This window comes from Panthera uncia, chromosome B4 (assembly GCF_023721935.1).
Source record: "Panthera uncia isolate 11264 chromosome B4, Puncia_PCG_1.0, whole genome shotgun sequence".
NCBI classification, from domain to species: domain Eukaryota; kingdom Metazoa; phylum Chordata; class Mammalia; order Carnivora; family Felidae; genus Panthera; species Panthera uncia.
Window position 1 is genome coordinate 28,227,978 of NC_064809.1, and position 14,875 is coordinate 28,242,852.

At 41.3% G+C, this 14,875-nt stretch overlaps 1 protein-coding gene and 1 long non-coding RNA gene across 5 annotated transcripts in view; one reads left to right on the forward strand and one right to left on the reverse strand.

Annotated features, from left to right (window-relative positions):
- The window catches only part of ARHGAP12 (Rho GTPase activating protein 12), a 121,957-nt gene extending 109,120 nt beyond the window's left edge, over positions 1-12,837 (reverse strand). For 2 of the 4 annotated variants that reach the window (XM_049624776.1, XM_049624777.1), the window contains exon 1: positions 12,518-12,835. The gene's annotated coding sequence lies outside the window, so the exon portion shown is untranslated. Of the gene's footprint in view, positions 1-12,517 lie in introns of all 4 variants that reach the window. The other 2 variants (XM_049624778.1, XM_049624779.1) reach the window with 2 other exon arrangements.
- The window catches only part of LOC125918676 (uncharacterized), a 49,702-nt gene continuing 47,401 nt past the window's right edge, over positions 12,575-14,875 (forward strand). Inside the window, exon 1 of the long non-coding RNA XR_007456552.1 lies at positions 12,575-12,657. This is a non-coding gene — a long non-coding RNA (uncharacterized LOC125918676). The remainder of the gene's footprint in view (positions 12,658-14,875) is intronic.

Below are 14,875 nucleotides of genomic sequence, written 5' to 3' on the forward strand. Positions count from 1 at the left end.
TAGACACTTTTCCAAAGAAGACATCCAGATGGCAAACAGACACATGAAAAGATGCTCAACATCACTCACCATCAGGGAAACAGAGATCAAAACCACACTGAGATACCACCTCACATCCATCAAATGGCTAAAATTAACAACTCAGGAAACAACAGATGTTGGCAAGGATGTGGAGAAAGGGGAACCCTCTTGCACTGTTGGTGGGAATGCAAAGTGGTGTAGCCACACAAACAGTGTAGAGGTTCCTCACAAAATTAAAAATAGTATTAACCTACAACCCAGCAACCACACTAGAAATTTATCCAAAGGATACAAAAATGCTGATTCAATGGGGCTCGTGAACCCCAACGTTTATAGCAGTGCTATCAACAATAGCCAAATTATGGAAAGAGCCCAAATGTCCATCAACTGATGAATGGATAAAGAAGATGCGGTTTATACATACGATGGAATACTACTTGGTGATAAAAAAAGAACAAAATCTCACCATTTACAACAATGTGGATGGAACTGGAGAGTATTATGCTAAGCAAAATAAATCAATCAATATCATATGATTTCACTGATATGTGAAACTTAACAAACAGATGATCGTAGAGGACAGGTAGGAAAAGTAAGATAAAAACAGAGAGGGAGGCAAACCGTAAGAGACTCTTAAATACAGAGAACAAACTGAGGGTTGATGGGGGTGGAGAAAATGGGTGAGGGGCATTAAGGAGGACACTTGTTGGGATGAGCACTGGGTGTTGTATGTAAGTGATGAATCGCTGGAATCTACTCCTGAAGCCAAGACTACACTGTTATGTTAGCTAATTTGAGAATAAATAAACTAAAATAATAAAAATAAATGAATAGAACAATAACAACAAAAATAAAGGTGATTTTATAAAGAAATACTACAGATATGTATCTATATATTGCTTAGTATACACATTTTGTTGTCAGTAAAAATGATACCTAACAGCAACAAGTACACCTAACATCCAGATATGGTTTCTAATACCATTCTCCAAATAAAGGAAACAAGGCTCTTTGGAGAGATGGCTGATTCAAGGACTGGGGCAGAAAATATACAAGATGAGCCCCTAGCTCCTTGTAGTGCCATAGTGACCCTTCTCCCCCTCTGGATTTTAAGGACTATATTTACTTTTTTTTAAGGACTATCTAGTCCTTAGATCTAAATGCTTATCATTTTTTAATGCTTATTATTAAACTACTGTCTTCTTAAACTATAATTCAAAGTGATATGGTGCCCATTTCATATTCATATTAAAATATCTTAGGGGGGGCCTGGGTGGCTCAGTAGGTTAAGTGTCCAAATTCATGTCAGGTCATGATCTCACAGTTCGTTGAGTTTGAGCTCCACATTGGGCTCTCTGCTGTCAGCACAGAGCCTGCTTTAGATCCTCTGTCTCCCTCTCTCTCTGCCCCTCCCCCACTCATGGAGCTCTCTCTCAAAAATAAAAATAAAAAAAAAAAATCTTACATTATGCTGCCCCACATTTGAATAATTTAAATAAAAACTCACATTTCTGTAATTCTTTACTTTTACACACTGCATTTATGGAGAATCACAGTGCCTGTTTTTCTCAATAAAACATAAATTACAATTACTTAAGAGGCAGTAGGGTTCAAAATCATTCTAAAATAATCTCTTATACGTGGAGAGTAAATACTGATCCAGCTGATATATGACAGAGCAGAAAGTGAGGAGCCCACTGTATTAAAAATTTCACACACTCAGTACTTCAGTAAACCATCCTGATCAAGCCCTTTCAAACCAAAAATGATTAAACTAGAATTTAATCCTTTCAGATCCATTTGCACACACCAGGAAGACAGCCTATAAGGTTAAAAAAAAACAAACAAACAAACTCAGACCTAGTAAAAAGTCTAAGGATCAAAAAATTTTCTTGAGCCAATAGGTTAACTTCCTTTTCCTTCAGATTCTATTTCATAAGCTACCTATATGGATACTGGCTCCATGTTAACCTTTAAAACCACCCTTCTACAATAATCAATTCTGCTTCTGTATTTTTCAGCTTTCTTATTACTTCTTTCTGAATGCACTCCAAACAATGGATTCTTCCTTCTATACCCAACACCTGAGTCCCATATTTTAATTTCTTATTAAGAAATTTCTATAATAACCATTTTTAATTAAAAAAAAAGAAAGTAACCTTTTTTACAGGTCACATAAATTTGATCTTGCCTTGGTGGCATCAAACCTGTCCCCCCTTATAGTAACAGCACCTTGATTTTCCTTTGGGGAAGCACCCATGCTCATGATCTCAGTCCATATCATTATACAAGTTGTCATATATTAATAAGAATATCAGGGCACCAGGATGGCTCAGTCAGTTTAAGTGTCCAACTCTTACTTTCTACTCAGGTCATGATCTCATAGTTTGTGAGATCCAGCCGCAAGTTGGGCTCTGTGCTGACAGCACGAAGCCTGCTTCAGATTCTCTTTCTCCCTCTCTCTGCCCCTCCCTTGTTCACTCTCCCTCACTCTCTCGCTCTCTCTCAAAATAAACTTAAAAAAAGAAAAGAAAATCATAACCTTGGTCTTTATAAAGTTTAATAGGATTTCTAATCCTCTAATAATTTACTCTAGAAGAAAAACTTCATTCACTTCACAATTCTATTGGTTACCTCGGTATTAACCACCCTCTCCCCCAACCCATTCAGATATTCCTCCAAAACTATACACATTACCCTCTTAAAATCTTTGAAATGACTATTTACATTCAACTACTTTCAAATGTTTACCAAATCCTGTGCTTTAAAAAAAGATACAATCTACAAAACAAAGGCAAATACAAGAATAGTGATTATTAACATCTGGCCATTGCAAAGCTCTAGTCAGACCTCAGTAACTTTTCAAAAAAGAAAAAACTATTCTGTTTAATGCTTACATTATACCAACCTACTCCAAATTAACATCATGATAAGAGCCATTGTTGGCAAAGGAGTTGAATAGATATTTTTCCAAAGAAGATAACACAAGTGGCCAATAACAAAGAAAGATGGGGGCGCCTGGGTGGCGTAGTCAGTTAAACTCCCAACTTCAACTCAGGTCATGATCTCACAGTTTGTGATTTCAAGGCCCACATCGGGCCCTGCACTGACAGCTCTGAGCCTGGAGCCTACTTCAGATTCTGTGTCTCCCTCTCCCTCTGCCCCTCCCCGGCTAACACTCTGTCTCTCTCAAAAATAAATGTTTAAAAAAAAAAAAAAAAAAAGAACATGGAAAGATGCTCAACATCACTAATCATTAGGGAAATGGAAATCAAACCACAACAACCAAAAAAACCCCAAAATAACAAGTGCTGGTGAGGATGTGGAGAAATTGCAATTCTTTGCACTGCTCGTAGAAGTGCAAAACAGTAGCAGCACCGGGGTAAACAGTATGGTGGTTTTTTAAAACATCCAGCAATTCCACTTCTGGGTATATATCCAAAAGCAGGGACTTGTAAACATATATGGACACCCATGTTAACAGCAGCACTAATCACAATAGCCAAAAGATGGAAAGAAAAACCAAATGTCTGTGGACAGATAAATGCCTAAACAAAATGTGGTACATACATAAAATACTACTGTGTATATATTACCACAATAGTCATTGCAGAATACAATTTAAATCACCTTACACCTGCCTACCCCCAAACCACAAAAGTCACTAAAATCCTCACATAGCTTTTACAGATACGCTTTCAAAGTAAATTTTAAAAGGCAAAAACACATTCAAACTTTCACAAAACTGAAAGTAGCACTTATGTGGCATACAAATGATGAATTATCACTACTACCAATCCCTCAGATTGAAAAAAGAAAGCACACTATGATTCCTAATTTTTATTCAGATTTAAATTATTTTACAAAACATTGAAAATCCAAACATGCAAATTAAACCAAAACAAGATTATTGCTACACACCAACCACAATAAAGTTATTTTCAAAAAATAAAGACAATACAAAATGTTGATAAGTCTACCAACAACTGAATCAGACACACAGTGCTAATGGAAATACTAAAAACAGTGCAACCAGTTCAGTAGTTTCCTATAAACAAAGATTTTCTGCAGCCTGAAACAAATTGTTCCTGGGCCATGAAACAAATCTCAATAAATTTCAAAGGACTAAAATCATACTAAGTATATTCTCTAACAAATGAATTAAGTTATAAATTAACAAAAACTTAGCTGCAAATTCGTTGTTGGAATCTAAACAACACACTTCTAAATAACTCAGAAGTCAAAGAAGAAATCAAACAGGAAATCTAAACTGAATAAAAATGAAAACATGACATCTCAAAACTTTTGGGATGCAGCTAAAGTAGTGCTCAGAGAAAATTTATAGCACTAAATGGCCATATTAGAAACAAAAGAAGTCTCAAATCAATGATGTACACTTCCCCTCTGAGAAACTACAAGATGAACATCAAGCAAATTAAACAGCAAGTAGGCAGAAGATATCACATGATAAAGATCAGAGCAGAAATCACTGAGAGAGAAAACAGAAAAGTGTTAGATGAAATCAGAAGCTGGTTCTTAAAGATCAGTAGTACTAACCCTCTAATCAAATTGATCCAGAACACAAGGGGGAAAACCATGAATTACCAGTATCAGGCATTCAGACAGGGAACACAACTACAGCTTTAAAGGCATCAAAAGTAAGATAATACTATGAACAACTTTAACCCAATAAATCCAACAACTTAGATGAACCAGACAAATTTCCTGAAAGACAAATTGCCAAGGCTCGATAACCTAAAAAGCCCTGTATCTGTTAAATTGACATCTCTTTAAAAATCTTCCCACAAAGTCCTAGCCCAGATGGCTTCACTAGAGAATTTTACCAAAAATATAAGGAAGATAATACCAATTCTACACAAACCTTTTGAAGAAAATTGCAACAGAGAAAAAACATCCCAATTCATTCTATCAGGTCAACATTATCCTCATACCAAAACCAAAGACATTGTAAGAAAAACTAAAGACCTAACATCCCTCATGAACATACATACAAACTTATCTCCAAGAAAGGACTCACATTTAAACATATACAGAACTGGGGCGCCTGGGTGGTGCAGTCGGTTAAGCGTCCGACTTCAGCCAGGTCACGATCTCGCGGTCCGTGAGTTCGAGCCCCGCGTCGGGCTCTGGGCTGATGGCTCAGAGCCTGGAGCCTGTTTCCGATTCTGTGTCTCCCTCTCTCTCTGCCCCTCCCCAGTTCATGCTCTGTCTCTCTCTGTCCCAAAAATAAAATAAAAAAAAAAAAAAAAAAAAAAAAAAACATATACAGAACTATTCAAGTCAACAAGACAACCCAATAAAAACTCTGAGTGCCTGGGTGGCTCAGGAGGTTGGTGTCCAACTCTTGATCTCAGCTCAGATCATAATCTCACAGTTCACAGGTTTGAGCCCCACATCACGCTCTGCGCTGACAGTGTGGAGCTTGCTTGGGATTCTCTCTCTCTCTCTGTCCCTCCCACACACACTCACTCTCACCCTCTGTCCCCCAACTCTCTCAAAATAAATAAATAAACAAAAAAAAGACAACCCAATAAAAAATAGGTAGAAGATATACTTATCCAAAGAGGATCTACAGATGGTAAATAAGTCCATGAGAAGATGCCCAACATCTTTGGTTATTAGGGAAATGCAAATTAAAGTCACAAAGAAATAATACTACACATTTATTAGAATGACTAATATTTAAAAGACTGACCATATACCACTGTTTTCTGGAATGTGGAGCAACCAGAACTCAACACTGCTGGTGGACCTGTAAAATGGTAAAATTTGGAAATAGTCTGAGAGGTTCTTAAAAATTTAAATATATATCTACCATATGACCCAAGGATTCTATTGCTAGGTATTTACCCAAGAGAAATGAAACCAGGTGTCCACACAAAGACCTGTGTGTAAATGTTCACAGCAGCTTTATTTGTAACAGCCCCAAACTGGAAACAATCCAAATGTCCATCAAGAGGTGAATGGATAGGGACGCCTGGGTGGCTCAGTCAGCTGGACTTTGGCACAGGTCATGACCTCGCAGTTTGCGGGTTCGAGCCCTGCATCTGGCTCTGTGCTGACAGCTCAGAGCCTGGAGCCTGCTTCAAATTCTGTGTCTTCCTCTCTCTCTCTGCCCATCCCCCACTCGCACTCTGTCCCCTCAAAAATAAACAAACATTAAAAAAAAATGGTGAATGGATAAATTGTGGTATATCCACACAATGGGATATCACCTAGCAACAAAAAGGAATGAACTACTAATACACACAACAAACTGGATTTCACAATAATTTTGCTGAGTGAAAAAAAAATCCAGACAAGAAAGACTGCATACTATATGGGTCCATCTACATAAAATTCTAGAAAATGGAAATGAATCTAAAGCCCCAGAAAACAAATCAATGTTGACCAGAGAACAAGGGAATGAACTATCCTGAGCTCAAGAAAATTTGGGGGGGGGGGGGGGAAGGGAGGAGATTAACATGTTCTTTATAGTGGTGATGGTTTCACAGGTTATATATATATACATACATACATATATATATATATACACACACACACACACACATATACACATACATCAAAACTCATTAAGTTACACATTTAAAATATATGCAGTTTATTAGACAGCAATTATACCTCAATAAACCTGTTAAAAAACCCTGTAATAATACAAATTTAAGGGGCGCCTGAGTGGCTCAGTCGGTTGGGCGTCTGACTTCGGCTCAGGTCATGATCTCGCGGTTAGTGAGTTCGAGCCCCATATCGGGCTCTGGGCTGGCGGCTCGGAGCCTGGAGCCTGGAGCCTGCTTCGGATTCTGTGTCTCCCTCTCTCTCTGCCTCTAACCCCACTCTCTCTCTCTCTCTCTCTCTCTCTCAAAAATAAACATTAAAAAAAAAATTAAAAAAAAATAATACAAATTTAAAGCACCAAATATTACTTTCTCCTATACTACAATGACTTAAAGTATATATAAAGGATATCTTGCATGGTAAGAATACTAGCAACTGGAATTTTCATTCACTGCTAATGGGAATGCAAAATGGTACAGACACTCTGGAAAACATTTTGTCAGTTTCTCATAAAGTATACATTTACCATATGATCTAGCCATTCCTTTTCAATACCTCTAGGTATTTACCCAAGAAAAGTGAAACCATAAGTCCATACAAAGGCCTTACATCAACATTCATAACAGCTTTATTCATAAGTGCCAGAAACTGGAAACTCAAAGGCCTATCAACTGGGGCACCTGGGTGGCTCAGTCAGTTAAGCATCTGACTTCAGCCTAGGTCATGATCTCACAGTTCCGTGAGTTTGGAGCCTGCTTCAGATCCTGTTGTGTCCTTCTCTCTCTGCCCCACCTCCATTCACACTCTGGCTCTCGCTCTCGCTCTCTCTCAAAAATAAATAAACATTTAAAAAATTTTTTAAAAAAAGGCCTATCAACTAATGAAACCCTAGACTAACTGTGGTACATCCATGTGTAAAATAGGAAAGAATGGAAACCTTAAGAGATTCTGGGAAGGGAGGAGGAGTGGAGGAGGATGGGCAAAATGGGTGAAGGGGACTGGGAGATACAAGCTTCTAATTATGGAATGAATAGGTCATGGAATTAAAAGGCAAAGCACGACGAATATAGTCAATGCTACAGTAATAGTGTTGTATGGTAACAGATGGTAGCTACACTTGTGGGTGAGCAGAGTATAACATGTAACTTTTCGAAATACTATGCTGTACACCTGAACCTAATGTAACATTGTGTCAACTATACTCAAACTTTGACACATCCTTGTGAAAATGGAAAGAGAAAATGTGAACAAGTACTTAAACTATAAAGCTTGATACAGACCATCACATTAATCACTGTTCACTAAAGGAAACAAAGTGGTGAAAGAAAAGAACCCACGAATCATACTGTATGTAGCCTTCTACATCTGGCTTATTTCACTTAGAACAATGCTTTTGAGATTCATCCATGTAGTTGCATGTATCTATAGTTCACTTCTTTCTACTGTTAAATGTTATTATATGTTAATGTATACAAAACTGATTTTTTTAAACAAACCAGTAATATATAGCAAAATAGTGGTAATTTTCAACAAACTTTTAAAGCTACCACTCAAACGTAAAATGTATTCTAAATTCTCCTGTGGCAAAAAAGCACAAAAATCAAGGTTAGAGGTCTGAAATTTAGATCTAGGATTTGCCATTTATGAGCACCTTAACTTACCTGTAAAACAGACAACACAAAACTCAAAAGATCCTTGTGAGAATGGAAAGAGAAAAAAGCACTCTGTCAACTATAAGGCATGATACAGAATATCCACACTAATCACTTATTCAAAAATGCAAAAGTTGCGGGGTGCCTGGGTGGCTCAGTCGGTTAAGTGTCTGACTCTTGATTTTGGATCAGGTCATGATCTCACAGCTCATGGGTTTTGAGCCCCCTGCAGGGCTCTGCTCTGACAGCGAGGAGCCTGTTTGGGATTCATCCTCTGTCTCTCTTTCTTTCTCTCTCTCTCGCTCTCTCTCTCTCCCTCCCTCCCCCCCCCCCCCCCCCCCATGTTCTCTATCTCAAAAATAAACATTTAATAAAAACTTTTTTAGATGAGTTCTACATTTACAGAATTATTGCAAAGATAAACAGAGAGTTCCCATATACCCTGTATACAGTCTCCTCTACCTTTAACATCTTATATATGTATGTATGGTACATTTGTCACTGACACAATAACCATGCTCTGTTCAGATTTCCTTAGTTTTCCCCTAATGGACTTCTTCTGCTCTAGAATTCCATTCAGAATACCACATATACATTTTGTAATCATATCCTGTAGCTTTTTTCTTTTTTAAGATATTTTTAATGTTTAGTTTTGAGGGAGTGAGAGAGACAGAGCATGAGCAGGGAAGGAGCAGAGAGAGAGGGGCAGAGACAGAGGGAGACACAGAACTCAAAGCTGGCTCCAGGCTCTGAGCTGTCAGCACACAGCCAGACACAGGGCTCGAACCCATGAACTGTGAGATCATGACCTGAACAGAAGTCAGACACTTAACCTACCGAGCCACCCAGGCACCCCATATCCTGTAGCTTTTAAAACACAAGTTACTGGGGAGCCTGGGTGGCTAAGTTGGTTGGGCATCTGACTCTGGCTCAGGTTGTGATCATGATAAAATCATGGTTTAAATGGTTCATGGGGTTCATGAGTACCATGTTGGGCTCCGTCCTGACAGCTGGGAGCCAGAAGAAGCCTGCTTTGAATCCTGTTTCTCCCTCTCTCTCTGCCCCTCCCCTCCCTCAAAAATAAGTAATAAACATTAAAAAAAATTTTTTTTAAACACAAGTTACTGAAACCCAGACAATATAATGAGAGCAGTATGAGGTGAGGCCCCAAAATCTGCATTCCTATCAAGTTCCCAAAGGATGCTGATGTGCTGATGGGGCTAATGTAAAAATACACTTAGAAGAGCAGTGGTCTAGATTCTAGACTCCAGAAGTGATGTCCAATGCAGGAGCCACTAGCCAAATGTGGCTACTGAGCACTTTAAGTGTGGCTAATCTAAATTGAGATGTGCTGGATGTGTAAAATACACATAGGATTTGAACACTTAGTCTGAATAAAAGAATCATGTGGATTACATGATATGGTAAAATTTATTTCACTTGGGTTCCCCCCTTTTTTTTTTTTAACTTTTTATCATGTGACTACTAAAAGCTTTAAAATTACACAGGTGAGGTGCGCCTGACTGGCTGGCTCAGCTGCAGCAGCATGAAACTTTTGATCTCGTGGTTGTGAGTTCAAGACCCATGTTGGGTGTAGAGATTACTTAAATAAAAAATTACATTACATTAAATACACAGGTGACTGGTATTACATTCCTTTTGGACAATAGTTTGTGTGGCCTGGGCAGAAGAGCAGCAAGGGTATCTATCACCTGGGGGATTGTTAGAAGTTCAGGTGATTCCCATGCACATTAAAGTTTGAGAAACACTAATTATCAACAAGGGAGGGGTGCTTAGAGATGTCAGCATTTGGCAGTTTGGTTCAAATAAAAAGCTAATGAACTGCAAACTGAAACTGCAAAATATTTAAGTCAATGAAAGTAAATGGAAAATGGCTGAATCACAGCAAAGCCGTCCACAATTGAGGATGTATCATAATTAGACCAGTTAACAACAGAAGAAAAGAAAAACCACAAAGATAGTGGCCCAATGGGTTCCTCAAAAGAGAGAGATTTGAAAAGCATGATTTGAAGTAAAATGATGGTATGTGATAATCATACCTTTTCAGGTATGATTCAATCCACAAAACACTGCATATTTGCAATTAAAACTAAAAATGTTAAATATGAGATAAAATAAAAGTTTAATTTCACTTTTCTCTCCCACTATTAGAAAACCGTAATGTCCATTTGAGCCAGATTCACCTTAAGTTACCTTTTCTTATTACCAATTTTCTCAGATAAGCAAAATATTGGTACTACCACTTATACCTCACTATATTCACTGCTTTATTTCAATCAATTTAAACATTTTATTACCCTCCTTTTCTCAGGAATGTCAACTTCATAACTTCAAGTACTTAAGTTTCTAAAGCCCACTGTCTATCCACCTATTTACAAAAAAAAAAAGCACCCAACAGATACTTTCTAATTAATTAAATGAAAACCAAGTGATTAACTGCAAATAATACGCTGTTTTTCTACAGCATTTATAGTACACGTTTTCACTTGTGTCTCACAACTAGTACAGTAAGTAAAAAATAAAAATATGTAAGTTATTGTCTATATATGAATAACCTTTACAAATGGCATTATATCAAAAATTAGTGCGTTAGCAATCTTTTCCAACTTTTATGGTGGATAAAGTTGAACAGAATCCTATCAACAAATCCTGGACATACACATACATAAACACATAATCTGTTCATTACACTTCATTTTTTCCCCCAAGCACAAACCCCTCCAGAGCCGCGGAGCTACATGCAACCGCGGGTCCCACATGTGCATCGGGCTTGTCTGGCTCTTCACGGTGCACTGCTCAGGGTTAAAATTTCACAGCCTGCTTTTAGGCACTTCTCTGGGCTCCCAAATCCCTATTTTGAAACCTTTCCAAGCCATTTCAAAACAGAGAAAAAGAGAAAAATACTAGCACCAGCAGCCAGAATGTCTACTCAGACAAGAAAATGTACAGAAAGATGACCCATTCTGTAACACACCCTTCTACAGACCAGGGAAGGAACACTGGATATGGACAAATAAATAACAGCTCTAGGCCACCATTTCCCAACTTTTCAGTAGGAAACAGGCGTGGCCAGGGGCTAGATACTTTTTAACAACCTTCCACTGTAACACTGAGTCTTCCGAGGTCTCACCTTCAGAAGGGGTGGCAGAATCTGAACCAGAAGCCGAGTGACTCCTCGCTTGCTGCTCCTTCCTCCACATTTCCTCCCCTTTGGAATATGTGCATAAATGCTCAATAAAATCTGCTCATAGGTCATAATTAACTATAAAACAATTCGAGCGTTAGGTGCCTTTACCCATAATAAACACTTCACTTGGAACGGCATTAGAACTTTCCTAAAGCTATGCTTTAAACATTTTGCTTTAGCCTTTGCAAATGCATTTATAACCGCTGCTGCAGTCGAAGGAAAACATCGCAAGCCTCTAAAACTGAAGGCCGTTGAGTTTTTCTCAAAGGGTATGCTGACCCTGCGGACATTTCTTCTCAGAGGGTCTGCGGTAACTTAAGATCCAACACTTAAAGGACAGCCATTCTTGGAAGACAATCAACTGCGTTGAAACGGCAGGAGGGCAGCACGCTCATAAGGAGCATTTTTTTTTTTTTTTTTAATTCAAGGACTTTGAGGAGATTGCTCCCAGAAGAGCTAGAGTAGCAAGTGTCCATTCAACAGGGGCGGAGCACCTCTAAAGACTGCGGAGACCAAAGTGCCCAGTTTAAGGTCAGCAGTCGAGGGGAGGCCCCAGGTGGGCTGCCTGGATGGGCGGAGGGTTGCACACCCCACAGCAATTAGAGAGCGGGCACACGCAGCTGCAGAAGGCGAGGAAGGAGGGCGGCACCAGCCTGCCTCTTACACACACACACACACACACACACACACACACACACACACCCCGACGCCCTCCTTCCTAGGGGCGGGGCGGGCGGGCGCTGCCCTCACACAGGAAGTCAGGAAACCCGGGGGGCAGAGGAGCCACAACTTTAGAGCCATTTAAACCCTCTCGCCCACGTCAGCCAATGGGCTGGCCACGGCCCCCCTGCCCCCCGCGCCAACCTCTCGCCCCGCGCCGCGCCCCCTCCGCGAAGCTCCCGACCGCACCTCGCGCTCACCTCGGCGCCGACGCGCCTCCCGCACACACCTCCCCCTAACTCCGCCGCCCTCGGCGGGCACAGCCCCGGCCGCGGACGCCTTTGTGCAGCACCTCACCAACCTGCCCTCCGTCCGCGGGAACCTGTGTCCCCCACCTTACCGAGAGGACGGCGGCCTCGCGGGAGGCAGCTCCCTCTTGTACTAGCACGGGGTCTGCAGAACGCCCAGGCGAGCCCGAAGGGCGCTCACACCGCGGCGGCCGCGGCCAGCCCGTCCCCGCAGGCTGGTCTCCGAGGGAGGGTAAGTTCCAGGGCACGTCGGAGCGCGCCGGCGCGGGGGCGGGGCGGGGCTGGCGGCTCACGTGATGGCAGGGGGCGGGGCGGGGCTCACGTGACGACCCGGGCGGGCGCCGGGTGAATCGGCTGAGGTGGATCCGGGAGGAGGGGGGCGGTCCGAGGGACTGGCTGAGGGACTCGGGCTGGCGAGGTTGTTGCCTGCCAAGTGGGCGTAAGCACTTTGTAAACATGAAGTGGGAAACGTTGAGAGAAAACGCTCGGGCGAAAACGAGGGAAGGGCGAACGGGAAACGGAGCGAGCACTAGGGTGACAGGGATGGAGCCCAGGGAAAGACAGCGGGGCGGTGGGCCCTGCCCGCTCCCTTTCTCGGCCCACTGGCCTGCTGGGAGCTGCTGCCAGGCTTAGGTCAGTCGTCCACCGCCCCGGAAATCCCTCGGGGAGACTCGGAAAAAGTGCCACCAGCTACCTCCTGGGGACGAAATGGAACACTGGAGACAGTGAGTCCATTTACTGGGTCCATGAGGAGCTGTCCTTCGCTGGGGCCACCAGGGCAGATTGCTGCACCAGCTGTGCACACACACTCAGGGCTGAAGAGGGCCCTGGGGACCCGAGAACGGCCTCTCCGTGGTCAGGCTGCTGCAAAGCAGCATGACCCCTCGTTCAGCATTCAGCTGAATGCTGAAGCAGCCCAATGGCTGTCCATGGGGCCAGCTGTGTGCAAGCCCCGGGGCCACAGTGTCATTGGCCAAAGTCATCACTGTTTGCAGCGTTTGCACTTTGGCAGCACAGAATCCAGAAGTCAGAGGCACTAAAGGTTTTTCATGGTGATCCTATGGCAGGAGTTGTACTCGACAGAGAATCTGGAAAAGACACCTAGCTTCTACCATTGTCCCTTCACACTTCTCGACCTCAGCTGTCAAAGGAGTGTGTTCACTGAACTCAAAGGCTCCTTCTTCTAGCCCTAAATCTAATGACTGTGAGGAAAACTGATCAGCATTATTAGGTCATAAGGAACCACTCATTCAGTAACCAATTGTTGTGTCTATTATGGTGCCGGGATTAAATTTTAACCATACCAGAATTAAAAAAAAAAAAAAAAAAAGTGGGAGGATATGGTTGGAAAGTCACTCTCGGGAATTGGCCCTTTTCTGTTCTTCACCTCATACTTGAAGATGCCACTGTGTCTGGCTTCCTTATCATAAGCTAAATTCCCATTTGTTCTTTAATGACTATAGAGAACCCACTGGGTTATTGGCAAGTTCGAACCCTTAGTTTTCCACCTTCTTATTAAATTTAATGGGTGGGCGGCACTACAGTTTTAAAATATTTTCATTTTAGAAAGGAAAGACACTTTCTAAACAAGCCAGAGACTGTCTCTATCATTGCACTTTCCACCACCCCTTCCTTGACACTAATGGTTTTTCCTGTCTCCCTCAGTTTCTAACATGTTCTCTTTTCCATGCACTTATTCAGCATACAGAGTGTTGCTGCTGTATGCTTCCGAAACTTTTCCATAGAATCCCTTGTGATCTCTTTCTAGAACCAAAACAAGGACAGGCTACAAAAAGTAAACTGTGCCCTGATGGGAATGTGCTGATAACTTTATCTTCCCTACTCCCCAGACCTGAACTGGGCACCCTTGGTTTCAGCAAGAGAAAACTGAACAGTTTGCATGCTTGCTGATCTGCCTGTAACTTCTACTTCCTATTTCACAACATAATCTCAGATGATACCACAATGCCCACAGTATGCTGATCACTACCAACAGCAGATGGAGTCAGATAAAAAGAGCTCTCGCTCAAGTGTGTTGTTTGAGAAGAGCCTGATGGAGAGCTATGAAATCATTTGCAACACTGCGTCTAGTTAGTTTTTAAATAAGACTAGCAGCATATGTCTGGCTCCCATGCTCAGGATCTCAACAGATCACTTTCAGGATATTGACATTTAACTGACTTCTAACAAGGTAGCATGAAGTTCCAAAATGTAGAATTCAAATGTAAGCTCCACAAAGGCAGCGATTTGAGTTTGGTGTGTGTGTGTGTGTGTGTGTGTGTGTGTGTGTGTGTGTATCCAAAGTGCCTGAAAGTACTTGGCATGTGATAGATGCACAATAGATTTCTGTTGAAATGTACTCTGTAAATTGCTGAATATGCCCTGCTTTCTAATTCTGTAATAGGTAACCGACTTTTCATTTTGTATTTCTAAATGAAAAGGCATAAAAT